We start from the raw sequence: 27,405 nt of genomic DNA, 5'->3' as shown, positions 1-27,405 counted from the left end.
CTGCTTATTTCTTCTCTTTGTTGGACTCGTAACTATTTCGGTTAGCATTTCTAAAGATCTGAGGTCAATTTCTTGAGTTCAGTTGCTGTGTATTTTGTTTGTTTACTGATTGAGATAACTATTCAGATCAATAAGTTTTTCACATTTTCTTGTTCTGTAGTCAAGGCTCAGAATTTGCATATGTGCATGGCTTTAGCCAGGTTGTAAGCTTTTTTTTTATACCATTTGCTTTGTAATTCAGTGAACACTATTACCCAATTTCTTCTGGTATCTCCTTTGATCCCTGGGTTGTTTGGAAACAGCTACGAATTTCCTAGTGTTTTTGCTCTTGCTTTGGCCTGTCTTTCAAGTGTTTCCCAAGTTCAGTTCTGTAACAGTTCAGTCAGGTTTGATATGCATGCTGCTCAGGTCTGCGACCTGGCCGGTGTGGATGGATGGAGGCATCTCCTTTTAGTCTGCCAGGTTTTGCTTTTTGTGTGTCGAGGTATTTTAAGCTGTATAAATTGGGAGCCTCACACTCTGGTGTTAGAATAACATCTTTGGCTTATTATGTCTCTTTTTCTCCCTGTGTTGCTTCCTAGGGTTTAAAGTCCAATTTCAGGTTCCATGAGGCCAGGCTGAACTTGGCAACCAAGTGCTGCTTAGCTTCTCATCCTTCGCATGTGGCTTGCAAGCTAGCCAGCTACCTGAAAGGCTGATGGCTCCAAGTGCTCTCCCCTCTCCCTCCCTTCTCTCTACCCTCTCATTGGCATCTCAAACCTCTGACTGCCTTGACCATCCTGGTGTTCCAAAGCCCGCAGACACATCTATAACAGTTTAAATTTTATCCTTACCACCCCTTGTCCTTGACCAGAGGATGGCTTGGTATAACTCAGTTGCTGCAGGCCATAGTGGAAGTCAGGTCTTAGCTGCCAGGGCCAGTTCTCCTGTTTTCCGTCTAACGACACAGGTATGCTGTTTGGCTACTCTTTAGGGGCCCCTGTTGTACACTGTCCAGATGGTTTAGTTCTCTCTGTTCCATGCCTCTATAGGATGGAGGGCTTCATGTTGCAGTGAAATGGAGTGGGCTGAGTCGTATCTGTGAGCCACTCTAATAACTCTTTCATTCAGATCTTTTACATCATGATTATTGTTGCACCTTTTAAGTGATGGCTTCCCTGCCTGCCCACCTTCCCATCCAGTCTCCTTAGCATGAGGGAAGAGACCTTTCAGGAGTCTCCTTGAGAGGTAGTTTGGAAAGGAAGAGGTATGGGGTGTATCAGGATGTGGGGCCCAGGCATACAATACTTGCTGGGCAGTGGAAGTGGGACTCAGGTCCTTTGTCCCTGTGGAGCCAGGGTGTGTTAAAGACCTTATTTCTTGACCCTAGGATCTTCCCCATTCTTTTACACTGATTACAATCAAGGACCAAAAGGCTATAATAAACCAGAGGCTGTCAGATGGATGGTTTGGGGCTCTCCTACTTGACATGGAGTGCAAAATGGCTTCTCTAGAGTGGTTGTTTTTTTGTTTTTTTTTGTTTGTTTGTTTGTTTGTTTTTGAGATAGACTAATGCTAGAAGGAGATTGATCTATTGTATGTAGTTAGCCATGCATTTGATGTAGCATGCTGTGTGTCATTAACCATGCGTTTGATGTCACATGGTTGTAAATACTTAACTATACATTTGATATAGTGTGCTGTGTGTACTGAACCATGCATTTGTTGTGGCACAGCTGTGCATAGTTAGCCATGCATTTGATATTGTTAAGCATACATGTGATGTGACATGGCTGTGCATGGCTAGCCATGTATTTGATGTCACATGGTTGTGTATAGTTGACCATGCATTTGATGTCACATGGCATCGATTGTCCACACATCCTATCTTGGGAGGAGGCTGCTCCTGCAGTAGCAGCAGAAGCTCCATCACTCGAGTTCCAACTTTCTCATCTTTAGGTAGTCTCCTGATTTGCAAACTTTAAAACCCAGTTCTTGAGAAAGGGATTATAGCAATAGATTGCAAGATCAGAGGCATCTAGTCATTTTCATAGATACTCCAACCATGGAGTGTGCACACTGGTGGGGCCCTACAGACGCCATCTGAAGGGGGCCTCTGGGAGAAGATTGGCTTTCGGGCAGGCCACTGGATACTGTGGCCAGCCGCAGCAGGGCCAGGCATTGTGGTAGGACCTCCCCAGCCTGGGCCTGGGCTTGATTTACCAGCCTGGAGCTGCTTGGAAGTCTTGGGTGTGCTGCTCCCAGAGGAGGAGTGGCTCTGCTTACACTCTCAGCCTCAGGCCCGTAGCCCAGGCCAAGTGGTTTCTTAAAAAGAATTCTTCCTCCCCTGATTAATTTCTGGCATGCAGTGCTTGGGAGCTCTTGCGTCAGTAAATCGTCACGAACCCTCAGTCGTCTGGATCAGACATAAACACCAGGCCCAGCTCCACCACTCCTGACACCCTGCCAGGCCTGCTTGCCCTCAAAGCCTCAGGATGGGCAGCTGCAGAAAGAGAAGGCAGGCACTATTGCTGCTCACAGAGTCCTCTCAGAGGACGCCTAACCTCGCACCACATGCTGTGCTCGTGGGTCAGGATGCTGGGCTCAGATGCAGCTTATTTATGGAACTGTGCTGTTTCTCCCCTGACATTCTAGACACATCCATTAGGTGTTTTACTCTTTGGGAAGAGTTACTGCCTTCTGTTGGCATTCTGTTTGAGTTTGGAAAGGTCCCTGTGTGAGATTCACCTTGTGGTTTTAGCATCAAGGGAACTTAGAGATAAGTATGTTTCTTGCTGTCTGGACGGAACTTTCTGCTGAAGTCCCAGGAGTTCAGTGAACTCACCATCAGGCCTTGTCACCCATAGGTGAGACCCTCTCTCCTCTTGTCTTCTTGTTCCCCTCTGTCTAAGACACACCTTTGATCTTGGCCTGTATTATTGGAAGAGGCCAGAACAGGCAAAGTTTCACCAGAGCTTCTTCAGCCTCCCAGAAAACAACTTGTAACTGATGACCTGCAGTCAGTGTGAGACACAAACATCAGAGCTTCCTAGGGAACCTTTAGGGAGCATGTGTGACTGTAGCCTCTGTAATCCAGCTGTTGCAGATACTAAGGGGTAACAGTGGCGACCCTGGGCATATTCCATGGTTGTGTCAGGTCATCCTGTGTCTGAGGCAGAGTCCTCAGAGGCTCCAGAGGCAGAGTTACAAGTGCAGTTGCTGACTGAGGCTTTGATGCCCAGGTAGCCTGTGCAGAATGTGACATCAGGGGCTTTCTTTAGTGGGCTCTAGGGTTCTGCCACAGTGGAGCTAGAGCTCAATGCTTCTCACCCCATCTAAACTCTATGCGAGGCAAGGTACATCTCCCCTGGCTCCTGGGTGCTGGAAGAATGCTTATTAGGCTCAAGTTTACATGCTGTGTCATTTGCTCCCTAAGCCTTGTGCCTCTCTGTGAATACACAGCTTCTGCGGGTGTGGTAAAGCTCATGGCTGGGCCAAGTGTTCAGGTGCAGCTCAGAGAACAAAGCCAAGCAGCCTCAGCTTATGAGACCCCAGGCCCCTGTGGCTTCCAGGGGCTCTGCAGTCTCTGGTTTTGAAACATGTTTAGTGCAGACAGTTGATCAGTCATCATAGGCTAAGCTTTTCCTGGAAATGTGAGTGTGTGGGTTCTACTGCAGGTGATGTGGTCTCAGTGGTTCCCTGGGCCTGGGAAAGTCTTGGGTCTGTGTGCTTCTCTTAGGAATGAGCAGAATATTCCCTGTGGACAGGGTATTCATGGGAACTGCTCCACTGGCTCTGTTTGCTGTATGGAGTCTTAAGATAGCATGGAACTGGGCCTCTTAAACCACAGAGGCAGTAGCTATTAGCTTGCTGGGATGCCTTCAGTTAAGGCCCTGAGTTTCCCAGTTAGCCTTACTGTTCTTAACAACACATGGCGCTTATGGTGGGTTCCCCATTCTTCCCTGGGGTCTTTCATTTAGTGTGTCCTGAACACTTTTATATATCAGTTACAGCCTTTGCCTGGATATGACAGCATATACCTGTAATGCCCGAACTCAGAGGCAAAGGCAGGAGGATAGAGTTCAGGGCCGAGGCTGGTCCGTGCTGTGAAGCACTTACTCTTTCCCCCTTATACTTGGGTGTTTTTCTGATCTTTTCCAGCTTGCAGGTAGGTTTCTTGGCTCACTCTGTGTCTATTATTTATTGTGGCACAATATAGGCATCGTAAACATCATTCCCACTGTGACCATCCTTAAGTGCGTCTGAATGATGCATGGTTATGCACCCGTTTTCAAACACCAACCTTTCCAAACAGAAACGGTGCCTTTCAGTACCAGCTGTGCATCCCCTTCCCAGCCCCAGTGGCCACCAGTCAACCCTAGATACCTCAGGTAAGTGCGACTGCGCAGTGTGTGTCCTCTGCCAGGCTTGTGTAGTGCAGCACAGTGTTTTAGGCATATCTGTGTAAGCACCTGGACAGAGTCTCATTCCTTTCTCAGGCTGAATAATGTTCCCTCTGTATGATTTACACCTTGTTTCTCCATTCTGTTAATGTAGACTTGGGTCATTTTAGGTTTTAGGTGACGCAAACATCGGTAGACTTGTGTCACTTTGAATTCTTGGGGGCAGACCTGGAAGACCGTGTGGTTGCCACATGTTCAGAAACCACAGTTTTTACATGTTTTTTATTTTTATCAGTGCTGTTCAGTGAGCGCACTTTATTAAACACCTCCTAGTGTTTGGTTCCTTGCTCTTGTCAAGATGGCATTTGACTTGGCTTTCATTTGCCTAGCTAGTAAGGAGAGCTGCTGAGCAAGCCCCTCCCTCCCTCCCTCCCTCCCTTCTTCCCTCCCTCCCATGTGCTCGCTGGGGAGACACTCAGGCATCTTCTTTGTGGAGATGTCTATCTAGGGTTTGGCCGTTTGAGTGGGTTGTTTTCTTACTGTGAATTGCAGAAGTACTCGGTGTGCTTAGTCTACCGCTTGCCTGGGCTTCTCCCACTCAGTGTTGCTTTTGTGTTCTCTAGTGTCTACTTTTGAGGAGATTCAGTTCTTGTTTCCATTTGTTGATTGACTTTGGTGTCATGTCTAAGAAGCCACTGCTGCCAGGTCCGAGGTATGAAGATCTTTCTGGTAAGAGTTTTATGGTTTTAGTTTCTGTATTTAGACCTTTGAGTTTGGGTTGATTTTTGGCCATTATGAGACGTGGAGATCTGCCTGCTGTTGAGGATGGTGTTGCTGTCTTGTAAGTGGTTAGGTCATAGGGAACTTTTCTTGGGAAGCTGTGTCAGCTACAGTCATCTCCCTTTCCAGATCAGCACAGCTGTGTTTTTTCTAGGCCAGGGTGTGTGGACAGACTTACAACTTGGCCTTTCCTGACTCCCATCCCTGCCACCACATTCCTTTATCAGCATGTTGGTATCCGTACCTTCTTCTGTTGTGCCTCCCTCTCTGAAGAGTGGCACGTTTGCGAATGACTGACCAGGTGTAGATCTGCAGTTCTGTAGGGTGTGAGCTGGTGAATCCCATGAATGGTGCTTCCAAGCTGCTCTCAGCTTTCTGCAGAGTCCCCAATGGGTCGCCCTTGGAGCCTGAGTGCACTGGCTGTAGGGTGGGCTGCTAAGTGAGGAGATAGCAGCATGCACGGTGCCTTGGCCTGGTTGGTTCCCTCCAAGCAAGCAGTAGTAGCAGCCAACAGTCTTTGCTGGGAACAGGGCTTAGTCCTTTTATCCAAATGAGTGTCAACACTGCTGTTCTTCCCTTTAACCAAAAATGCTTGAAGAACCAAATTGCCAGTCTTATTTTGAGTTTACTTTTCTCCCCAAACCTTCTTGTTTGAATTATGTACCTTGTGAGTCTGTTTTCCTGCTTGACTTCATATGGGTTCATTGTGACGGAATGGGCTTTCTCATCTGATGCCCCAAGCTTGTGCTTCCTTCTAACTCTGCCTCGCCTTTGCCTCTGCACACCCAATTTGTGTTTCAGGTTCAGGATCATTTGAGCGCTTTCTTTGAAGAAGAACTCAGGTGCTCAAAGTTTCTGTTGCTGGGCATCGTAATTTTCAGCTGGGAGCCAGTGCTACTTGCCTGTTGTGTCCATTTTTAAGTTATAAAAGTCCTGTCAGCTGCGTCCACGCTCCCTGAGAACATCTGTGGTTGTGACCCATAAAGGTGAACTTTTGTGGTACGGAATTCAAATGGAGCTATAATGAATATATTGTTTTTTGAATTTTCACAGTTCACTTAAAGGGTTTTTTGTTTGTATGTTTTTAAGAGTATATGTTCTTGTCTCTGAGGTTGTGACACCCCTTTATGCTCAGGTAGTATGATCCCACTTTGTATGACTACCATCGTGTCCTCCTTCCCATGGTGCATGCTGAGTGGAACCAGAGGGTACTGCTTTGCGGTAGTTTCTGGCTGGATGTTCCTTCCCCTGCAGTTGGGTTGGGGTGGGGTGAGGTGACCCAGAATCCACTGTCTGCTCTCAGCGGTCCCTCTGGGAAGGGCTTGTTTCAGGCAAAGCACCTGTGCCGTCAGCCTGCATTGTTGGTGCTCTGTCACAGAACTGCTCTCAGGAGCTGCCAGCCTCACCTTTGATCACCTTTTGATTTTGTGTGATTTTATATGAAAGTAGGGTTTTTTCTTTTTTTTTTTTAAATAGGAAAATGGTTCTCTCCCCAATTTTAAAAGTTTCCATGTAGTATCAACTTAGAATCTGGCAATGCTTAATTAAAGGTATGCAGTGGAAAGAAACTGCTCACTCTGCCCTGCTAGCTTTGACACAGTTCTGGTGTGGACCCCCTGGCATCCTGCCCCATCCCCACTCCTCCCTGTCTCTGGGTCACTACTTAGGCTTCTATCTGTAACAAATACAATGGAACAATGGCCTTTTTAACCATTGGCATTTCGGTGCTTACAAATCCTCTCTAAATGGCAGCTTAAACTTATCTATAGCATGCAGCACCTCTGTGAACATCCTTAAACATACAGCTTTTTGCTTGTGACCAATTATTGTTTTTAGTGTTTTTGGATACAAGTTCAGAAAAGTAGGATAGCTGAGACAAGGGATGGATATTTTAATAATATTACTCCCTGAGGTGTCTGTGACATGGGTTCCCTCTGGCTGTGCACAATGTCTGCATTTCCTCATGGGATCCCTTATCGAGTCACACAGCAGGCAATGCCCAGGTGCTCCAACCGGGATGTGGTGAGTTCACAGTCTACTGGAGTATGGGTCTCGAGGTGCTGGTGTTCACAGTCTTGGAGCATCAGTACCCAGTCTGGTTCCCATTCCACACCATCACCATTCCCAACACGAATCCTTCACTGAGCATCTCCCACACAGCAGGGTACTTCAAGATTGGGGGCAGTGATTGATCTGGTAACACGTGCTAAGGGGAGGTTAGTGATCAGAAGAGTGAATAATGGTCTCATGGCTGACATTGCTGGACAGCTTGGACTTCTGAGACAGCTTAGGGGCAAGGACATGAACCCTGAGTTTATCCATTTTGTAGATGAGAAAGTCAAGGTATCAAAAAAGCCGTGTGTGAGCAGTTTGATGCAGTACTACATGCTTCTAACTATCAGGTTGCAGTCTTCCATTTGTCTGGATGTCTTATGGATGAAGAGGACACCAACTGTGATACTCTTCTGTGTCTGCTGGGAAGCTTCAAGGGCTTGGCCAGGGTTCTTCTGGTCTCAAGTTTTCAGATCTCACCCATTTCAGATCAGTGTGTGAATTGACTCTGAGGAGCATAGCAGGACTGCAAGCATCGAGATTGCTAACCAGTGAGGTCTGAGCAGGTAGAATATGTGGAGCTGACCGGGGAAAGATTGTAGGAATAATGGAGCTGGGGAGACCTCAGAACAGGTAGGCTGTAGGAAGAGACCTTGACCTAGGCAGCATGGTAATTGATGTACTCATGCGTTCATCAGGTGGGTTGAGCCACCAGACTTTGAGGGGTGGGCTTCTCCATTTCCAGAAGCAAGACAGGGCTACATAGGTTGTTCTCTCCTTCAGCAGTGAGCAGCAGGTGCCTAGGGGATGGGGCCTCAGCAGGGTGACCTTACCACCCAGACAATGGGCACTGTTAGACACGAGCTGCAGTTATTAGAAATGGTGATGGCTTTATATTTGCAGTTGCACTGAGTTTGATTGGTTGGTTTTTGAGACAGGATCTGGCTATGCAGCCCATACTGATCTTGAACTTACAGTCTGCTTGCTTTAGCCTTCTGAGTGCTGGAGTCACAGGTATGTGTCACCACCATGCCAGGGCTTATGCGATTTATGACTTATATAAATAAATTCTAATTGCTAAGGAATTTTGTTCTCATGTAGTATTTTTTCATGCCCATAAGGTCAACTTCAAGGACTGCAGTAGACTAGCATGAATGTACAGGCTGCTGCTTCCCAACCCAAACAGTCAGGGCAAGTGCTCACAGAAGGAAGAGGACGGCACTGTGTCTAGCACTGTGTAGTGGCTTTTAGCCACTGTGTAGTGGCTTTAGTAGTCACTACAGGCACACTGCACTGTGCCTGGAGAATAGTCCAGACTTCCTGGAGTGTTGCCCAGATGCAAAGCTGTTGCAGGCTACTTATGGGCCTGTGGGTGCAGGGTGGGGACATTGGATCAAGGGGAATAGCCCCAGCCTCAGCTTGATGATCTGTGACACTGTGCAACAGGGGATTTCTGGAGCAAGAAAAGGAAAGGCCCTGGTAAGAGATGCTGAGGGGACAGCTAGTAAAACATTTCCTATTTGAAAAAACTAGACTGCCCTAGCCAGAGGTGTGCACAGTCATGTCAGTCCAGAGCACAAAAGCCTAAAATAAAAGGGGCTTCCTTCACAACATTGCTGGAAGAACCGTGGTTGTCATTGTCAGGGTGTGCATCTTGGGCCTTACAGCTCTGGGAATGGTGCAGCCATGAGTTTTCTGGAAGAGTTCTGTGCTACTTGGTCATGGTCCGAGTTCTCCCACATTTTCTCCCACTTAGAACCTTTTAAAGGAAACAATAAAACAAAAGTGATAAGCACATTGAACTTGTTCTAAGGCGTTTACCTGAGTGTGAGTGGGAAGAGCACCCTAGCACTTGATGCATGCAGCCACTCACCAGGAGTTTCACCCCAGGGACAGTGCACCAGGGTGCTGAAGGATTCCTCCAAGAGCAGGAGATGTTTTGGAAAATCACGAGGGCCAGGTAAGACCCTCTTCAAACTGGGGAGAACTTGTAGTCCTTATGAGTGATAGGTTTGGGCCTATGAGAAAGAGAACAGGGGTGAACCTTTTTCATGGTTGGGAGCACAGAAGGCCCTGGGTCCACACGACACATCCTGAGACTGCCCCACATGTGTGCTGGGGATCCGAGCTCAGGTCCTTGTGCTCTTGATGCAAGCACTGTACTGACTGAGGTATTGCCGCAGTCTGTAATGGAGATGCCACTTTCTTGGCTCCTTTAATCAAGCCTTTTTCCCCTTCCCATATACCTACTTTAAATTTGATTACAAAATACTGTTAAAAATGCACAGCTCTTATTTTCCCCATGTAAAGAAGCAATACACCAGCAGCACCTAGAAGACCCTCTGCTTCTGCTTTTAATATTTTTTAAACCATGTATGTATATGTCACTAAAAATTTTTGTTTTAGTTATGCATTTTAAATTTGATGTACCTGGGATTATAGCGCATGCTTTGTAGCTGTGAGGTCTTGTGGATAGGACTTAGTGAGACCCAGTCTCACATGCAGGATCTGTAGTCAGCCTTCCATTGGTTAGGATCTGCCTGAAGCCTGTTCCTCACACAGTCTCTGTCCTGTAGTAGTGTGCTGCTGCTTATTTGCAAACATGCCTACTAGTAAGTGTGCTGTTGGGAGCCTCTTTGTGTTTCCTGCTGCAAGTGCACATGGTGTATAGAAGAAGATAAGCAGTATTCCGACCCCTCCCCCACAGGACTGATGTAAGGGAGCTCTCTGGGCATCTGCTGAACTATAGCCAGATGTTAGCCTCCTTTGTAGGAGGTTGTAGGTGTTGGTACTTCCTGTCCGAAGTATCCATGTTTCTGTTTGATATTTGGCTGCTGGTCTGTAGGGTGGATGTCCTGTGTGTGTCTTAACTTTCAGCTCTAAGCTAACGTGCTGGGTGCTTTCTTCAGGACCCCCCCTTGCCCTCCCCATGATCCCTCAGGGAATATACTTGTTTTATTGTTTCTGTGTTTATTAATGTTGTTGTTATCGCTTGCTGTATTCTGGGGTCTTCGTTTTACTTCTTGCATATTTATTTTGCTGTACCCATTCTCATTGGAGCATTTTTTCTTCAGTCTTATTTTCTTCTCAGGTGTGCACCCCTGACTGAGAATGGTGTCTTTGACTTTCTCCGACGAGTGCAGTTGCTCCCTCTGTGCTCTTGTTGCTTGATAGCATGAATGTCATTTTGAGATGTATGTGAATTCAGTGTTCCCTGATTTCTTAGTCTTGTGTTTGCTACCTACCTACCTACTTTATCTATCTATCTATCTATCTATCTATCTATCTATCTATCTATCTATCTATCTATCTATCATCTATCTGAAGAGTAATGTATTTCAGGAATTGGGGAACATTTCAGGACTTAACTTTTTTTCTATCCTGTATGTATTACCTAGAACAAGGACAGCCTCCCATTACCCCATAACTTGTATAAATTCAGAAAGTTTACTGTGACCCAGGACTGTTCTCTGTGTCCACATTTTGTTGATTGTCTGATAAGAATGGTTTATGTGTCAAAAGAAAACCTCAGGTCCTCACTCCATTCCTGCCTTCTGTTCCACAGGCTTCTCTAACCTTGGACAGTCTTAGTGACCTTTCTGTTGCTTCCTAACAAGAACAGTATGGAATCAGACAAGGCTGCCATTAAAAAAGAAAAAAAAAGTCCCTCCCCTCGACCTTGTTCATTTCCTCCTGTTCATTTCACATGGTCAAAGTTGGGCTGTGAGGCACAGAGGTTGTCCTAGAATCTTAGGTGCCCTGGCTTCCACTTGTTCAGGAGGCTGAAGGGATGTTGCCAGAAGCTTGTAACAAGAAGCTATTGGGGGACTAAAGCCTCTGATCTGAGGCTTCTGAATTCTTCTGTGACTCCTGGCTGACCTTGCTGTTGCTTAAAGATATCTCCCACAGCCCTGGTGACTGTGATTACTGTCATTTGGTTAAAGGTGACTTTTCATTATGAAGAGTTCCTTTTCTGTTTATGTTCATCTGAACTCCTGATTCTTGGTTGCTCCCTGGCTTGTACCCCTTTATTGTTGTGAACATTTTAGAGATCAGGCTGCCCCGGATATGACTCATAGGAGCTCTTGTTCTGCCTCAGCACAGAGCTGGGGTTCAACTATAGAGATAGTTGAATGCAGCTCCTTTTTGGGTTCTTATATGTAAGTCCATTATGCATGACCTGTACCTCCAGTTCCACTCAGCAGTGCAGTGGCCCTGGGCAGTACTTGTCTCTTCATAGTGGATAGTCCCCTGGAGAGAAAAGTACTTAGCAGCCAGAATTTTTAAAAAATGTATTTATTCATTTGTTCAATTTTAGAATATTAAAACAACAACAACAACAACAAAAACGTGTGCCTGTGAAAAGGAAACCCAGTGACCAGAACTCAGCATGCTTTGAAGGCATAGGACCGAACTTTGTGTCCAGAGAGCTTCAGAGATTCCCACTTTTGTGTGAAACAGTTCGATCCACGTGTCAGTGTTTCATTTCTCTCTCCATTCCTGTTCTCATTTGTTGATCTTCCCTTGCGAGTATGGAGCTGAATATGCTCAGAGTGGCAGTGAGATTTAGCGAAGCTCTCCTGCTCACCCTGCCCTTGCAGTTGCTTGTGTGACAGAGCAGGAATACACCTTGCCTCTGCATTGTGCAAGTGTTCACAGGAGTCTCCACTGACTCCTGACATCTACTGGGCCCTGGATGCCTGCTTGTTTGAAGCTCTTTAACAGTTGACTCTGTGAACCAGGCACCCTATGAAGGGAATATGGCAGTGTGCCCACTGGGGCTTTACTCAGGGAGCAGCTCTGTGTATGACTTTATAGGGGCTGCGTTGTCTGAGTTACTGTAGGGAACTGATTTATGTAGAAAGAGTAATATATGTAATGTAATATTATATATTATATATAATATATATGTTATATATATAAAATTCTGTTATAATTTCCGAAGTTTCCTGCATAGAAGGAGTACTGTTTCATAGGCCCACTAGCTGGGTCTGGCATGGTAGGTGGTTCCTACATGCTGTGCCAGCAGATGAGTGTCTCTTCTTACTTGCCGTCTGTATAGATCCAGAGCCTCGCTCCTTTCCAAAGGCTGTTTTTCAGTTGGCATGTTGGACTTGGTTCCCGTGCTTTTCCAGAGTTCTTCATAGGAGGAACCATGAGTGCTAGCTACATATTTACCCACATGGTTCCCCCTCTTTACCTGCTGCTTTTGACACCTTACTGTCACTTCATTGTCTCATTTACTGCCAAGCCTTCCCCAGAGTCACACTCACTGTGCACTTTTTGCACCTGTATTGGGACCTCCAGTGGTAAGCCAGCTTCTGTGTAGCCACTGGGGGCTCCTTGTCCCTTGTGTTGTGTGATGAGCGTGTATCATACCATGACTGTTGAAAGGTTACTCTTGGGTGTGGTGGTGTTTTGGTCTAATTTTATCTTAACCCAGATCACCCTTCGCTGTCCCAGTGCTGTTTATTTACAGGTCCCTGTTGTATCAGTGACTGAAATGCTACCATCACTCTTTCTGGACTCTGTCCTTTTACCTGGCTGTGTCTGGTCATTGTGCCAGCACCATGCTGCCTTGGGTATAGCTCTGTTCTTTGTGCCTCTGTTAGTACTCAGCATTCTTCAAATGTACATTTCTGTCCTAAATCTTTCTTTTTAGAACACTAGTGATGTTGCATATTTTTCTCTGGCCTCTCACAAACCCCCCATTCCCACTATGCCCTTGGGAGGTTTATTTTAAATAGGAGTATGTGTGTTTCTAGAGTGCAGATGCCCGTGGAGCCCAGAAGAGAGCATTGGATCCCCTGGAACTGAAGTTACAGGCATTTGTGAGCCACCTGGTATGGGTGCTGAGAACCAAGCTCCAGTTCTCTACAAGTCCTCTCTGAATTACTTCTATAGGGCTTTTCATTGTTGAGCAAGTCTCCCTTCAGCTTTATCTACTTCATTATTTAAATCATTCATTTCGTTTAAAATTTCAAGGATTATAATTTATTTCTGTTTTATATGGCTCATTACTATGACTTTTGTTCTTAGAACTTTCTGTGGACAGCGTATGTGTTGCTGACGCATTCCTTCAGGAGGATTCTGGCGTGATTACACTCAGTGGCTGGGGCCCTGCTTAGAGCATACCTTAGGGTTCACGAGCCCAGGCTTCTGTCAGGGCTCACCAGCTGCTCAGTGCAAGGCGATCTGTGGCTCCGAGTCCTCAAGGGCACTTTCTCTCTGGATCTGCTCCCTTCCAGCCATTGGCAGCCTTGTGTTCAGCCTTGTCCCTAGATTTGCCTTGCTTCGAACTCCTGTTCTGTGGCATTCATTCATGGCCTGCTGAATACAGTTTTGTAGATGACATGGTCACGCTGCCAGAAACAGGGTCCCCTCTCAGGCTTTGCATTGTTCACTGTCCTCAGTTGACTGTTGTGTGGAACTCCAGAAGCTATAATGTGACTGAACAGAGAGCTGGAATAATCTGGGGGTTGAAGATCAGCCTAGCCATGCTTGTTAATGCTGCAAAAACCACATGATTCCCAGGTGTCACTGCCATATTGCAAGTGTCCCATTGAAGGTCTGTAGGTACAGTCCCAACAGCTTGGAGTTTCAAGCCTGGGTTCAGTTCCAAGGAGAAGAGTTGTTGTTGAGTTTTGAGTACCTCTAGAGTCCTTGCCCCAGCCTCTTAGTTCTGAGACAATAAGATCAGTTCCTGGTTACCTCAGGGACATCCCATCTAGTTCTTTTTTCAAGGACGTTTGTTGTTCTCCGTGTAGAGCACATTTAAAATACGGAATGACTCCAAGTAGAAGCCAGCTTGGTAAAGAGACAGGGACAGAGGAGAGAGAGCTTCCTTATCCAGTCATCACCCCTCTTTCGGGTTCCCCAAATGTACTTGGGCAGAGATCAAAGGCGGACATGCCTCGGCCTTCCTCTGGGGTAGTCTTGGATGCAAGCTGCACCAGGCTACTGCCTCCAGCTTTTTTTCCACAGCCTCTTTATCTTTACAGCAAGCACTGTGGTGGCCTGCCTGTGGGCTATGTGTGGGGTTTGCAAATGGAGCCGGAGCTGGTGACTGAGCCAGCCCCTGTAGTGAGGAAGCCAAGAGGGAAGGGGATCCGCCTGGGCCGCCATGCTCCTGCTGGTCCCGAGCTGCGACCACTCTCCTACACTTTGTTGAAGCCTCCGTTTTGCAGCCTGTGTGTAGCTGTGGGTACAGAGCTCGGGCCACCCGCCTGTTCTGTTCTTGGTCTGCTGAGTGCTGTGCAGCTTTGGCACAACAAACAGCAGCCTCACCCTGGGGCACCACGCCTGTCTCTAAGTCAGCGTCCATTTCATAAAGGCTAGTGTGAAAGTTTTTCATGGGTTGGACATACAAAGAATAGAGTGGTTTGTCTTTCCTCTGCAGCGTAGAACAGATGATGACCAAGAGCCAAGTCCGACAGCATGTGTGTCAGAAAGTGCAACAGTAGAGCCATTACCCCTGGCCATACACCCCATAAACAGCGCGCAAGGGGTGTGCTTAGGGTCTGGGGCAATGGAACATTATTGCTTGGATTTTACTGATCACTCATGTTCTATCAGATGGTTAAGGGAGAGAAGAACACATGTGAGCGTGTGCCCGCATGTGTGCAGAGCAGACCTTCTGGGTACCATGTGGGGACTCACCCTGGTCAGCCTGCTCTGGAAATAGGGTTTACACCGCCACCTCTGGCTGTGTGTGATGGAGACACCAGCGTGCAGATGGGCTCCCTCTTGTCTGGCCGTCATGGTCTGAGGCCCTGGCATTGAAACCCTGGCAGTGGTGTGGAGGCCCCCCTAAGAAGAGAGTGCTGCCTTTGCTCTGTGCTGCTGCTGGCCCTCAGATCCCATCCTTGCTGAGGTGGTGCTGCTGCTCCGCCCTTAGTTGGGAATGGGGCATAGGGCCCCTTTCTTTTTTTTTTTTTCTTTTTTCTTTTTTTCGGAGCTGGGGACCGAACCCAGGGCCTTGCGCTCGCTAGGCAAGCGCTCTACCGCTGAGCTAAATCCCCAACCCGATAGGGCCCCTTTCAGTGGCGATGCTGACACACAACACCAAGGCTCATCAGCTGCAGACTCAAGTTACAGGGTGGGTCTCTTTAGTCTCTTTAGCTTTTCCATTGCAGTCTAGTGCCTGAAAGAACCCCAGAACTCCAGCTCTGAGAACAAGCCCCCATTCTTTGGAGGCTAAACTAGGGGCTTGAGAGTCCACTATGAGATGCGAGGAAGAAGAAATGAGAGGCAAGAGACAGACAGGCTGTTCTCTGTCACCATGGGACATCCCTTCCCATCCACTGTTGAGGCATTCTGTTGAGGGGACTTCTCATGTTCAAGTTGATTCCTGGGCACAGGGTATGGTAGACCTTCCACAGCTGACTGACCTTTCAGTAGGTAGGGTTCACTTGTCTTTGACAGCTTTCTCTTTTTTGAGCTGCTTCCAGACTGATGGCTTCATGGGAGCAAGGCCAGCATCAGCAGGCACATGGCAGTAAAGTTGGGGTGAAGTACTTGTGTGTCAGCTGAGCACATAGAAGGCGGTCTCAGCGCATATTTATTAGAGGGAAAGTTCTCCCTTAACTAATGGTGCAGCCTGTGTAAGTTAGTTAACTCATGGCTTGTTGTCTGAAAGTCTTCTGGCCATGTTATGGGTGTGTCTACTTTAAAATTCAGAGTACTAGTTCAGGGATCATGGACTAGGTGTAGTCAGCCATGTGTGTCTGTTCTGAAGATTTGGGCCCCTTTCGGCCTTGCCTACTCTCTAGTGGCCGACTTCCCTGTTCTTTTGTCTGTGCTGCAAAGAACTCCCAAGGTGACAGAGTACCTCTGCAAATAAGCTGAGGAGGGCTGTGCCAGTGTGCACAGGGCAGACATGGTGTGGAAAAGCTGAGGATTCTTGCTAGCAGGACTGTGCCATCGGGTAGAGAGCTCTTCTCTTGGGTCCCACACAGGTAGAGCAGGCAGGTGTGTCAGGAACTTTCTGCCCCTGATTCCACTGTGACCCTGTGCGTTAACACCTTCCTCTATGCCTCCAAGGCAGAAGTCATTTTCCAGGTGCAGAAAAACTAAATGTAGGCCAGAGTTCATTTTGTGAAGGCAGAAGGCGAGGAAGGAAGGGGCACTGGGTCATTTACGGGCTGTCTTGAGGAGGCTTGCTTTGCTTGCCTTGCAGACAGGGTGTTTCCCAGTGCTCTGAGCAGCCCAGTGTCTGTCCAGTTTGGTTGAGTGAATGCTCCTGGCCTGAAGATAAACAGTGTTTGGGGCATTCTCTGTGAGCCTTGGGCTGAGACTTTCGTGGCACTCCCCATATCATCTGCTTGTTATGTAATGTGACAACATGGATATGAAATAGAAACCAGATGTCAGGGCAGAGCAGTGAGACTCTTCCCAGCGAGCCCGGCAGAGCAGCGTTGGGGCTTTCTGCTCTTGGACAAACAGCTTTGGAGGGGCTTCTCAGACTGACCGGAGGTCTTAGCTGAAGGTAAAATGTCTTTGATCTGCTGAGAAACTTTAAGGATTTCCTGGGGTTTGTTATATAGCTGCTCAGTGGTGTTCCCAGTGACCAGTGCTTTGGAATAAACTTTTAGCATTTGAACTCCTGGGGGACACTATGCATGGTGCTACCTCTAACTAGCCAGCGGCTTGCTTCTGAAGGGGTAGATTTAGGAATGAAGTGGGTATACAGTTTGTTGGTATGCTTGCTTGTGTGTCAGGATCGGGGCACATGCATGTGTCTTTGCTGTGTACATACAGCCCTGTGAAGGGGAGAGAGCTAGCAGGCAGCTCTCAGTGCCCTGGGGTCTCATTCCGGAGGCTAGGCCTCTGTTCTGAGTGGGAGGTGGGACTGTCTAAGATCCACTGACCTGCTGTACCCGTGCTGGACTTTGAGCGTCCATCCTTGCCCTTCTGAAATGTGAGCTGCTCACTCACCTGGTCAGAAAGGTAGGTAGCTCCTCCAGTGCGAGGACAAAAGCCGAGCTGGACAAGGCTGTGTTTTTACTGACTCAATACTCGCTGCTTCTCCAGGCCACATTTGAATTCCTGTCAGGAGAGTTTATCACCAGAGGCCACTCCAGTCAGTCAGCTGTGCTGTGTCACAACCATCAGGGAGCTCAGGCAGGTGGAAAGGGACCCTTGGCTGTGCTGGCTCTGAAGATTGCAGCCATCTTCCAAGGGATGCCAGGTTTTGCTATATGTGTTATTACAGTTTCCTCTGTAACATTAACACACACACACACACACACACACACACACCCCACACCCCACACCCCACACCCCACACCCCACACCCCACACCCCACACCCCACACATACACACACACCTATCAGATGGTGCCTTTATAAACCCTGTTTCACAGACGAGGAAAGTGAGGCTCAGAGATTCAAATGCCTTGCTCATACCCTCACATTTGGTGTCTAGCTATGCAGAGCCATATGTTAGGCAGTCTGAGGCTTCTCCCAGCTTCTTGCTGCGTGGTCATTCTCTTCAGGACTAGAGTTGAGGGTAGGGTGTGGGCTGTTGGTTGCTGGGTGGTGTGTTCAGAAGAAAAGAGACCTCTGACACAAACTGTGATACATACTGGGTACACTGTAGAATCTAGTACAACTGTTCTTCAATCCATGTTGGCTGCTTCTAGCCAGTATGTCTTGTGAAAAGAAAATGCAAAACCATTCTGTTTTGCTCATATGAACCTGGGGAAGGTATGTCCCAACATTTTACAGAATGTGGTATAATATCATGGGCAGAAAGTTGTTTGAACAAGTAGGGCTTTTTCTAGAATCCCCTTTCCCGTGGGAGCTGCCCTCTGAATCTCAGAAAGTCAGTTAAGATCATATGAGTTGTTAGAGGTCTGGGCAGGTAAACATGGGGGGCCAGTCACCCTGTGGTATTTGGTCTCTTCCCTCTTCTTGTTTCTAAAGTAGCCCATAGTTCCAGGAGCAGCGGCACAGTTCCCACTTGTCAGAGGGTATCTACTGTTATTGGCAGGCAGACCTCAGAGCTGTGTGGGCCCCAGGAGTCTATATTGGCTGGGCCTCTGCTGATCCAGGCATTGAGCCATGTCAGGGTTTCTGGACAAGGGTTTCTGGATCCTCCTGTCTGCAAGATAGAACATGTAGAGACAGAGGGAATAGGGGATAGGTGAGATCTGAGAAACCCATCTGGGCCCCCTGGATGCTTGAGGCTGTAGGATGGATGGTTAAAGAGGGCAGAGCTGCTTACCATGGCTAGCAGCCTGTACTTCCTGTTGCCCCCGTTGCCATAGGCTCAGAAAAATGTAGATGCATGACTCCTTGCAACTCTTCAGTCTCTTCCAGAAAGTTCTTTTTGTGAATTAACTTGGCTTGGCTTGGTGCAGAGGTAGGTGGGAAATGAGGTGGGTAGCCTTGTAGTCACATGGGACAGTAGGGTTGAGTTTTGACCTGACTCATGCAGTTCTTGTCCTTCTATCACCAGTGGGCCCAGTGGGCTTAGGGCCAGGCCCCTCTGTGTCAGAGGGCTTGTCAGGACCTGTTGGGCACATGGGGTCCTGACATGGAACAGAAGCCACAGGCCTGGTGAAGAGCATCTTCTCCAGCTTTTGGTTTATGTCACAGTCATGAAGGATGGAGTGGTTGGGCTGAGACTGAGAACAGGTTGGCTTGGCCTGAGTGAAGTATCTATGCGGCTGGTACCTGGCTGGCACTAGGTAATAGCGTCTTGGTGAGAGAGCCTGGGCAGGTATCCTGAGGGCTCATCAGGACAGTTGTGGTCTCTGACTTCTGAGCCTGGCTTCGGCTTGCCTGCCACCTTCTGGGCTTCCGAATAGGAAGCCTTGTCTGTCTTCCTAATTTAACAGATTGGAGCCCTGAGCGTAGACCTGTCATCAGTGTGTAGTAGCAAGACAGCCTGTGGCCAGTCATTAGATACTAGCTTACACTAAGCTAAGCTGTCCAGGACACTGAGGACTTCCACTGTGACCTCCAATCATTTGCATGAAAGGCTCCCTGTTTCCCTGTTAACACCTTGACCAGTGAGGGAGAGGGAAGGAAGTCTGGTTCCCATACATGGTGGGGTAGGAGTGGTAAATGTATTTGGTATGGGCACGCGCGTACCATGTGTGTGTAGTATTTAAAGTACAAAGTTCATTGCTTGCTGCCTACACTGGCTGGAAGTAAGTTCATGATTGAATTCAAACTAAGCCGCACATCCACAATTGAAATGAAAAACCAAACTCAGCTCTTACTCTGTCCCTAAATCTAGAAACTCGCAGCATTGTTCTAATATTCTTTGATGAAAGTCAGAAGATTTTATAATGTATCAAAATTAGGATAGAAAGTTGGAAAGCCCTTCTTCCTTGTGTTCTAGCAAGGCGGATTCATAAAGAAAGGGGCAAAAGTAGGAACATGTTGCCTCCAGTGTGGAGTTTATCCACTCAGAGGACATTGTTAGCCCCAGAGAGGGCACAGATTCCCCAGTAAAGGAGGCCCTAAGTCATGTAGCTCCACAGCAGGCCCAGGAAAGCTATCAGGGATGAAGCACTAAGGAGTGCCCCATTCCCTTGTCCTGGATGTGTGACAGCGAGGTTTCCAAGCAGGACCGAGCTGTCGCTGCTGTGTCTCCACCAGCGCTCACACAGATCTGCAGACTACCACCAAGGGTAAGAGCTGCCAAGATGGTGATGGCTGCCTACAGGAAAGCACAGCCTCACCTGCTTGACCTGGGCCTTGAGGTTGAATTGGAGGGGCCTCAGCATGTGTTCTTGACTGAGCTGTGTGTGTCACTAAGGAGGTCTTAGGCTCCAAGGGGTTTTTTCATATGTTCCTCTGAATATGGTTTTGTTAACTTTAGAAAAATCACCAGATAGAGCCCTGTTCCTCCTGAACAATAGGTGTCTGTGTTTTGTTGCTAGTCTCTGTCACGGAGACCATTTTCCCTCTGCATTTTAATGGCACTGGAGTGACAGCTTGATTGAAGGCTTCTAACCCCAGGACGCTGGCAAAGTGGCCCTGCCATCTGTGTAGTTTGCTGGTAGTCCCAGGTCCCTGGAAAACAGAATGTCTTTTGAAGAATAACAAGAACTAAACAAGTGTGTTTTGCCTGCTGAGTTTGCAGGATGGTCGTGGGTATGCTGAATTCTACCTACAGTCCTCATAGCTGTTCAGGGTTAAGTAGGACCCACACTGTTCATCTGCCGCTTCAGATTAATAATTCAAGTGTCACTATACCACCACCTGGGGTCATTTCATACTTGTAATGTGCTCCCGTAGTCAGGGCTTATCTTATTTAGTCCTTGAAGTAGGGAATGAAAATATCAGCAACAGGTTTTGCTCCTGTGTGATACACACATGCACATGCACACACACATGCACATGCACATACAAAGGCAGCATCTTAGCTGAGGGCTTGTCTTGACTTTTCTGTCCTTGTTTTATACATGAGGCTAAATTACTGGTTGGGGGTCCACTGATGTAGATAGGAGGCTGGAGTTGCAGGCACAGTTCAATTCTAGAGTACCTGCTGGTCTTTCAAGTGTGGTTTTAGAGGCAGGACCTCAAACAGGTTTGATATGAGGACCTGGAAGTTAGTCTTTGGGGCAGGGCCTTCTCTGCACACTGTCACAAGTTACTTGATTTCTTCTGCTTTGTAGCTGGAAAGACGGAAAGACCGGCTGAGAAGTGTGGGGCACTGGACAAACTACCTCCTGGATTCTCCTCCTTTGTGGGAGAAGCTGCTTCTGTCCACATCTGGCTCTGCTGTTCTTTCCTCGCTTGGCATACCTTAGGATTGGCATAGGAAGATTAATTAGTCACTGTGATTTGAGAAGCCAGATGAGGTTGCTGCTAATTTTGCTTTGCTCTTGACTTTGAAGTGAGCTTGTTCAAACTTCCATAGAAACCTCTGCTGCTTCTTTTGGCTGACTCTGGTCTAGGTTTTGACCACTGCAAGTCTGTCACACGCTCTCTTTGGGCAAACTCTTGTCCAAGCAGAGTGCAGTTCTTGGTTCCAGCCTCAGGATCCAAGAGGTATGAAGAGAGGCTAAAGTTGGGAGTGTTTTCTGGCTGATTTGGCATCAGTGGTGGTTATTTTTGGCTAGGGCATTACTCTTGACTGCTCAGTGAATATCTTGAAGGCCTAGGAGGGTTGGTGGCCTCAGGAGGTTTGGTTAGACACGTCCTCCTTGATACCAGTAGTCTTGTAGGGCTTCTGATGGATGTCCAGTAACCACACCCAGGAGCATGGCACCCCCTGAAGATACCTGTCTTGTCTTGCTTCACAAAGAAACAAGTCGGTACTTGGGAGGCTGAAGCAGGAAGATCACTGAATTCAGGGCCAACTTAGATGAAAAGCCAAACAAAGTAGTATCAGGAATAGAGCAACTTTGTGAAAGCCTGACTTAATTCAGCCGGTGTTCTTGTCCCAGGCTCATGGCTCTCTGTGGCAGGTAGGTAATGGTATGTTAGTTGTTGTATGCCTCCCTGGAGTAGGAACAGTCCCTGTGGTAAGGAAGATTTTCATCCTCTGATGGTGGCAGCTGCTGTGTGAGACACTTGACACATCAAGACTTGGGCTGACTTATTTATAATAGCCAGAAGCTGGAAAGAACCCAGATGCCCTTCAACAGAGGAATGGATACAGAAAATGTGGTACATTTACACAATGGAATATTACTCAGCTATCAAAAACAATGACTTTATGAAATTCGTAGGCAAATGGTTGGAACTGGAAAATATCATCCTGAGTGAGGTAACCCAATCACAGAAAAACACACATGATATGCACTCATTGATAAGTGGCTATTAGCCCAAATGCTTGAATTACCCTAGATGCCTAGAACAAATGAAACTCAAGACGGATGATCAAAATGTGAATGCTTCACTCCTTCTTTAAAAGGGGAACAAGAATACCCTTGGCAGGGAAGAGAGAGGCAAAGATTAAAACAGAGACTGAAGGAACACCCATTCAGAGCCTGACCCACATGTGGCCCATACATATACAGTCATCCAATTAGACAAGATGGATGAAGCAAAGAAGTGCAGGCCGACAGGAGCTGGATGTAGATCGCTCCTGAGAGACACAGCCAGAATACAGCAAACACAGAGGCGAATGCCAGCAGCAAACCACTGAACTGAGAATAGGACCCCCGTTGAAGGAATCAGAGAAAGAACTGGAAGAGCTTGAAGGGGCTCGAGACCCCATATGTACAACAATGCCAAGTAACCAGAGCTTCCAGGGACTAAGCCACTACCTAAAGACTATACATGGAGTGACCCTGGACTCTGACCTCATAGGTAGCAATGAATATCCTAGTAAGAGCACCAGTGGAAGGGGAAGCCCTGGGTCCTGCTAAGACTGAACCCCCAGTGAACTAGACTGTGGGGGGGAGGGCGGCAATGGGGGGAGGATGGGGAGGGGAACACCCATGCGGGAGGGGAGGGGGGTGAGGGATGTTTGCCCGGAAATCGGGAAAGGGAATAACACTCGAGATGTATATAAGAAATACTCAAGTTAATAAAAAAAAAAAAAAAAAAAAGACTTGGGCTGAGGAGAGTTGCCCCTCCCCAGAGGGGCCTGCAGCAGGTACTTGGACCAGGGAGCCTGAGCTCTGAGACGTGGCTGCTTCCTGTCTCACAAGGCACTGCACACAGGCCTTAGTTCCCAACAGCAAACCTAGAAGATAGGCCCTGAGGACTGGGTATTCTTTTCTGGAGCCCAGAAGAGGGTAAGGGATGCATCTTCTCAGATGGGGTAGGTCAAAAAGGAAACTGAACTTTTCTTCCCAAGGAAGGGGCAAGTGCACATGAGAGGAACGGACTTCTACACTAGTGAGGTGGCTCTGGGGCAGAGGTACTTGCCACCAAGCCTGACTTGCCTGAGTTTAGTCTTCTGGGCTCACGCAGTGGAAAGAGACAACTAACTCCTGAAAGCTGTCCTCTGTTCTCTACATGTGTCTGTGACACTAGTTATACACATACATGGCTGTCCTCTGTTCTCTACATGTGTCTGTGACACTAGTTATACACATACATGGCTGTCCTCTGTTCTCTACATGTGTCTGTGACACTAGTTATACACATACATGGCTGTCCTCTGTTCTCTACATGTGTCTGTGACACTAGTTATACACATACATGGCTGTCCTCTGTTCTCTGCATGTGTCTGTGACACTAGTTATACACATACATGGCTGTCCTCTGTTCTCTACATGTGTCTGTGACACTAGTTATACACATACATGGCTGTCCTCTGTTCTCTACATGTGTCTGTGACACTAGTTATACACATACATGGCTGTCCTCTGTTCTCTACATGTGTCTGTGACACTAGTTATACACATACATGGCTGTCCTCTGTTCTCTACATGTGTCTGTGACACTAGTTATGTACATACATGGCTGTCCTCTGTTCTCTACATGTGTCTGTGACACTAGTTATGTACATACATGGCTGTCCTCTGTTCTCTACATGTGTCTGTGACACTGGTTATACACATGCATGCATGCATACACATTTAGGGGGAAAAGTGTTGTTGGCTGCTTCCTATAGGCCTGCAACAGGTCTGTTCGCAAGAAGGGAAAGGAAGCCAAGAGCAGGCTGGGGAAATTGGGCCCTTTGTTCTTGTGCTCATGGGGAGATGGGAGTTGGAGGTGCACACTTTCTGTGGTGGCCGTTTCCACTTCTGTTTCATGGTCCACAGGAAGACTACCCAGCTTCACTCCGTTTGGGGAACAGAGTCAAGGACAGCTGGGAATATTTTTCTTACTCACCTGAAGTAAGAACAGGGCCTGGGAAATAAAGACAACTTTATAAAAGCAGAAGCCTCTTGGTTCTCCAGCCAGGGACTTTGTAGAATATGTTGTGATTATAACTGTGCTATCCATGAGGAAGCCTCTAGCTAGGGGTCTGCTGAGCTTTTCAAGGGAGGCTAATGTGACTGTAGAACTGAGTTCGGTTCATTTAGCCATCTGTGGCTAGTGGCTGCCCACAGAGCTGCTGTGGGGCAGCCAGGGCTAGAGTTGGCAGGTTCTTCGTGTGCTTCTTTGAGTGTAAGGGTCTTCATCCATTTGAAATTCCCAGATGGGGTGAGAACAATGATCCTGGGTCACTTGTGGTCATCATGGGTTCTGAGACCCTTCTTAGGGCCTTATGAATAACAGCCCAAGCATAGCACATGCTCACTGTTCTGAAAGATCACTGAGACAATATAGAGCAGGTAGAGTTTCTAGGTGGGCTTCAGAGGAGGCCGCACAGCACACTCCTCTCACTTTGTTCCTTGTTCTCACCTGCCTCTCCCTAGTCTTTGCTTTCTCCTCATCTGCTGGATCTCCCGTCTTTGCCGGCCATCAGCCTGTGTCTCAATGCCTGGACTAGTGTGGTGGACCCACTCATTTCTCATGGCAGACCAGGACAGGAAACTGGCCCTGAAGTGAGTAACCTGGCTAGGCTTGGTGTGGTGTATGGAAGTCAGCAGAGTCGGCAGAAGATGGGACCCACCTAAATGGTCTTTTCTACCAAGTCATGCTCTTTTGTATGTGGATACTGTTAAGCCTTGGCCCCTAAGGAGATAGATCTCAGCTACTGACCTATTAAGTATTAATATAAACCACTACGTGTCAGCTATGCATCTGCAGTACCTGTTTCCTCCTTGTGATGTCACACGTTGAATGTATGGTCAGGAGAGGTGTTGGATCATTTGAGTACTCTGTTGAGTGTGAGGTTAACATCATTGACTTCATACTATTTGTATTAAGCATCCCAAAGTGTGCCTGCACTGAGGTGCCTTTGCCTGGCACTTGTCTTTCTGCAGCAGCTTTTCACAAGGAAAAGCCTTATAAATGAAGGCCTGTAATACAGGGAGGCCCTCCACTTTGGTGTTATGTTGACCGAGGAGAAGCCTCATGGTATCAGGATCTGAAGCAAGAGGCATGGTAGGAGCAGGGGACACTTCCCTGTGTCCATTTTAAAGGAAATTGCTGTGTACTGTAAAGCACAGCCAGGTCTCTGAGTGATGCTTATCCTTAAAGCTTTTATCAGTGTCAGTGCCATTCTAGTGTAGGCCACAGGGGATGTGGATGAGTTCTACACTGTGGGTCCCAGACACAGGAGCTTTTTTTTAACCTGTGTAGAGCCTGAAATGAGGTTGCAGAGGTGATGACCTCTGAGGGGTTGCAAAGACTTTGTAAGGAATCCCCCAAGGTACACTTAGCCTCTGTCAAGAGATGGTGATATTTGTGACAACTAGGAGTGCTGGGACTGCTGGGACTCTAGAAGGCTACAGGGTTGGTACAGCTTGTCCCAGGCCTTCCTGGAGGTGCAAAGGTTCCAGTGTGTAGCGGGGTTGCTCTCTGCCTGTGTTTTAAGCCCTGCGATGCCCAGGAGTCTGACATCCTCTAATAAGCCATGCCTTGTCAAGGGGCCTGGCCCAGTTGGATATGAAGCCTAGATTCAGTCTGGCTCTGTCTGCTCTAGGGATACCCAGGCATTCCTGTTTTGTTCCTGAATGTTCCATAAGTAGGCTTGCTTTTTGGTGGTGGTGGTGGGGTTGTTTCTGTCTCAGTCCCTAACATCTCTGTTGTGTGCAACAGGCAAAAGAATACGCAAGTGACTGATTTCAGTTAGAATGCTGCCTTGAAGTTAGTGTCCATGTCCCACAACATGGCCTTGTGTGCCTGAGACAATGGTAACATGTGCCTCCGTGTTGCAGTGTGATCTGATAGAACTGAGGATTTGTAGCATGGACTCAGTGCTTTGATCAATTTGAAGAACACCACTTGCCTCTGTGTCTAGAAGCTTTACTTCTAGGTTCCTGTTTTCTATCAGTCTTTCTAAGATTTCCTTTTTGTGTTTGTGGTCCTCTGTGTTTTACTATCCTGTGCCTGATAAGCCTGTGCAAGGGAGGTTGATGGTGCAGGCTCCTAGAAGGTCTAGGGAGCCTTTTTAAGCTAGGACCATAATTCAGTGATGGGTTGATGTTTGACACTTGGGGTGCTGCTAGTGTGGCCACCATTCACACTACTTGGTTAGCAGTGAACAGAGCTAAGGAGACCCACCTATCACATGGTGGTGTAGTCTGCTTGTGTTTACCCATCAAGGCCAGTCTTCGTCCTTAAGGACATCTTAGCCCAGCAGGGTTTCACAGTGCCCTAGGACACATGGTGCCTGAGCTACAGAGTCTAGACTTGAGCTGTGCACACCCCTCCCCCTCTTAGTGACCCTAGGACACATGGTGCCTGAGCTACAGAGTCTAGACTTGAGCTGTGCACACCCCTCCCCCTCTTAGTGACCCTAGGACACATGGTGCCTGAGCTACAGAGTCTAGACTTGAGCTGTGCACACCCCTCCCCCTCTTAGTGACCCTAGGACACATGGTGCCTGAGCTACAGAGTCTAGACTTGAGCTATGCACACCCCTCCCCCTCTTAGTGACCTTAGGCCTGGACATAAGAAATCTAGGTTGTGTTCCCAGGTAATTAGTTGAGTGGCATATCACTGACTCACAAGCAAGGTGGGCTCTTTTCAAGTAATAATCAGAAAAGGCTGCAGACGCTCCTGTGCCTGGTGCTCATGGGAGATGTTGGGTCTTGAGTGTACTTCCATTGTCCCTTTCTAGTTTCTGATTCCATCAGAGCTTCATAGAATAGCCCAGTGGGGCTAGAGGGTAGCTACCACACTTGTGACCCTCCACGCAACCCTGACTGATACCAAGAAAGGACATAGGGCAGCCCTTATTTGTATAATGTGTCATTCTTGTTTGTTCTTTATATAAAAATTAACAGGAATGAAACTGTGTTATTTTCTCCTATAGCCAGGGAACATCTTTTGGAAGCCATTGCTATGTCTGCTCATGTCTTTGGCAGAAATCATGAAATAATGAATGCCAAGGAATTAGAGACAGTAGTTCTAAGACTGTGCCTCAGACCGGCCTAGTAAGTGAGCGTGATCACCAGCCTGTGCTGAGCAAATTAACCTGCCACCCAGGTTTCCTGGGCAGAGGCTAAAGCCATGCCTTAGGCCTCTCAGACACTTGGCGTCAGAGCCTGGGATGGAGAACAAGCAGCACTCTGTCCATCCCTGTCCGTAAGCACCTTTGGGCCTCAGTTCAATGATTTATCTTCAAGGAAAAAGAGCAGAAGTGATAATAAGATGAACGTGTAGTCCTTAAAAAGCAGAAAACAAAACAGTGCAGATTCTTTTAAATGCCAGCCAG

General features: G+C 47.5%; 1 protein-coding gene across 10 annotated transcripts in view; it reads left to right on the top strand.

Annotated features, from left to right (window-relative positions):
* Positions 1 to 27,405, top strand: part of Hdac4 (histone deacetylase 4) — a 250,023-nt gene that overhangs the window by 51,201 nt on the left and 171,417 nt on the right. The window contains exon 1 of one of the 10 annotated variants that reach the window (XM_008767279.4): positions 5,006 to 16,701. The exons of the other annotated variants lie outside the window; for them this stretch is intronic. The gene's annotated coding sequence lies outside the window, so the exon portion shown is untranslated. Of the gene's footprint in view, positions 1 to 5,005; positions 16,702 to 27,405 lie in introns of those variants that run through there. 10 annotated transcript variants of the gene reach the window in all.

The sequence above is a fragment of the Rattus norvegicus genome, chromosome 9, assembly GCF_036323735.1.
Source record: "Rattus norvegicus strain BN/NHsdMcwi chromosome 9, GRCr8, whole genome shotgun sequence".
Lineage (NCBI taxonomy): Eukaryota > Metazoa > Chordata > Mammalia > Rodentia > Muridae > Rattus > Rattus norvegicus.
Note: the sequence above shows the minus strand (reverse complement) of the source record. Positions and strands in the feature narration are given on the sequence as shown.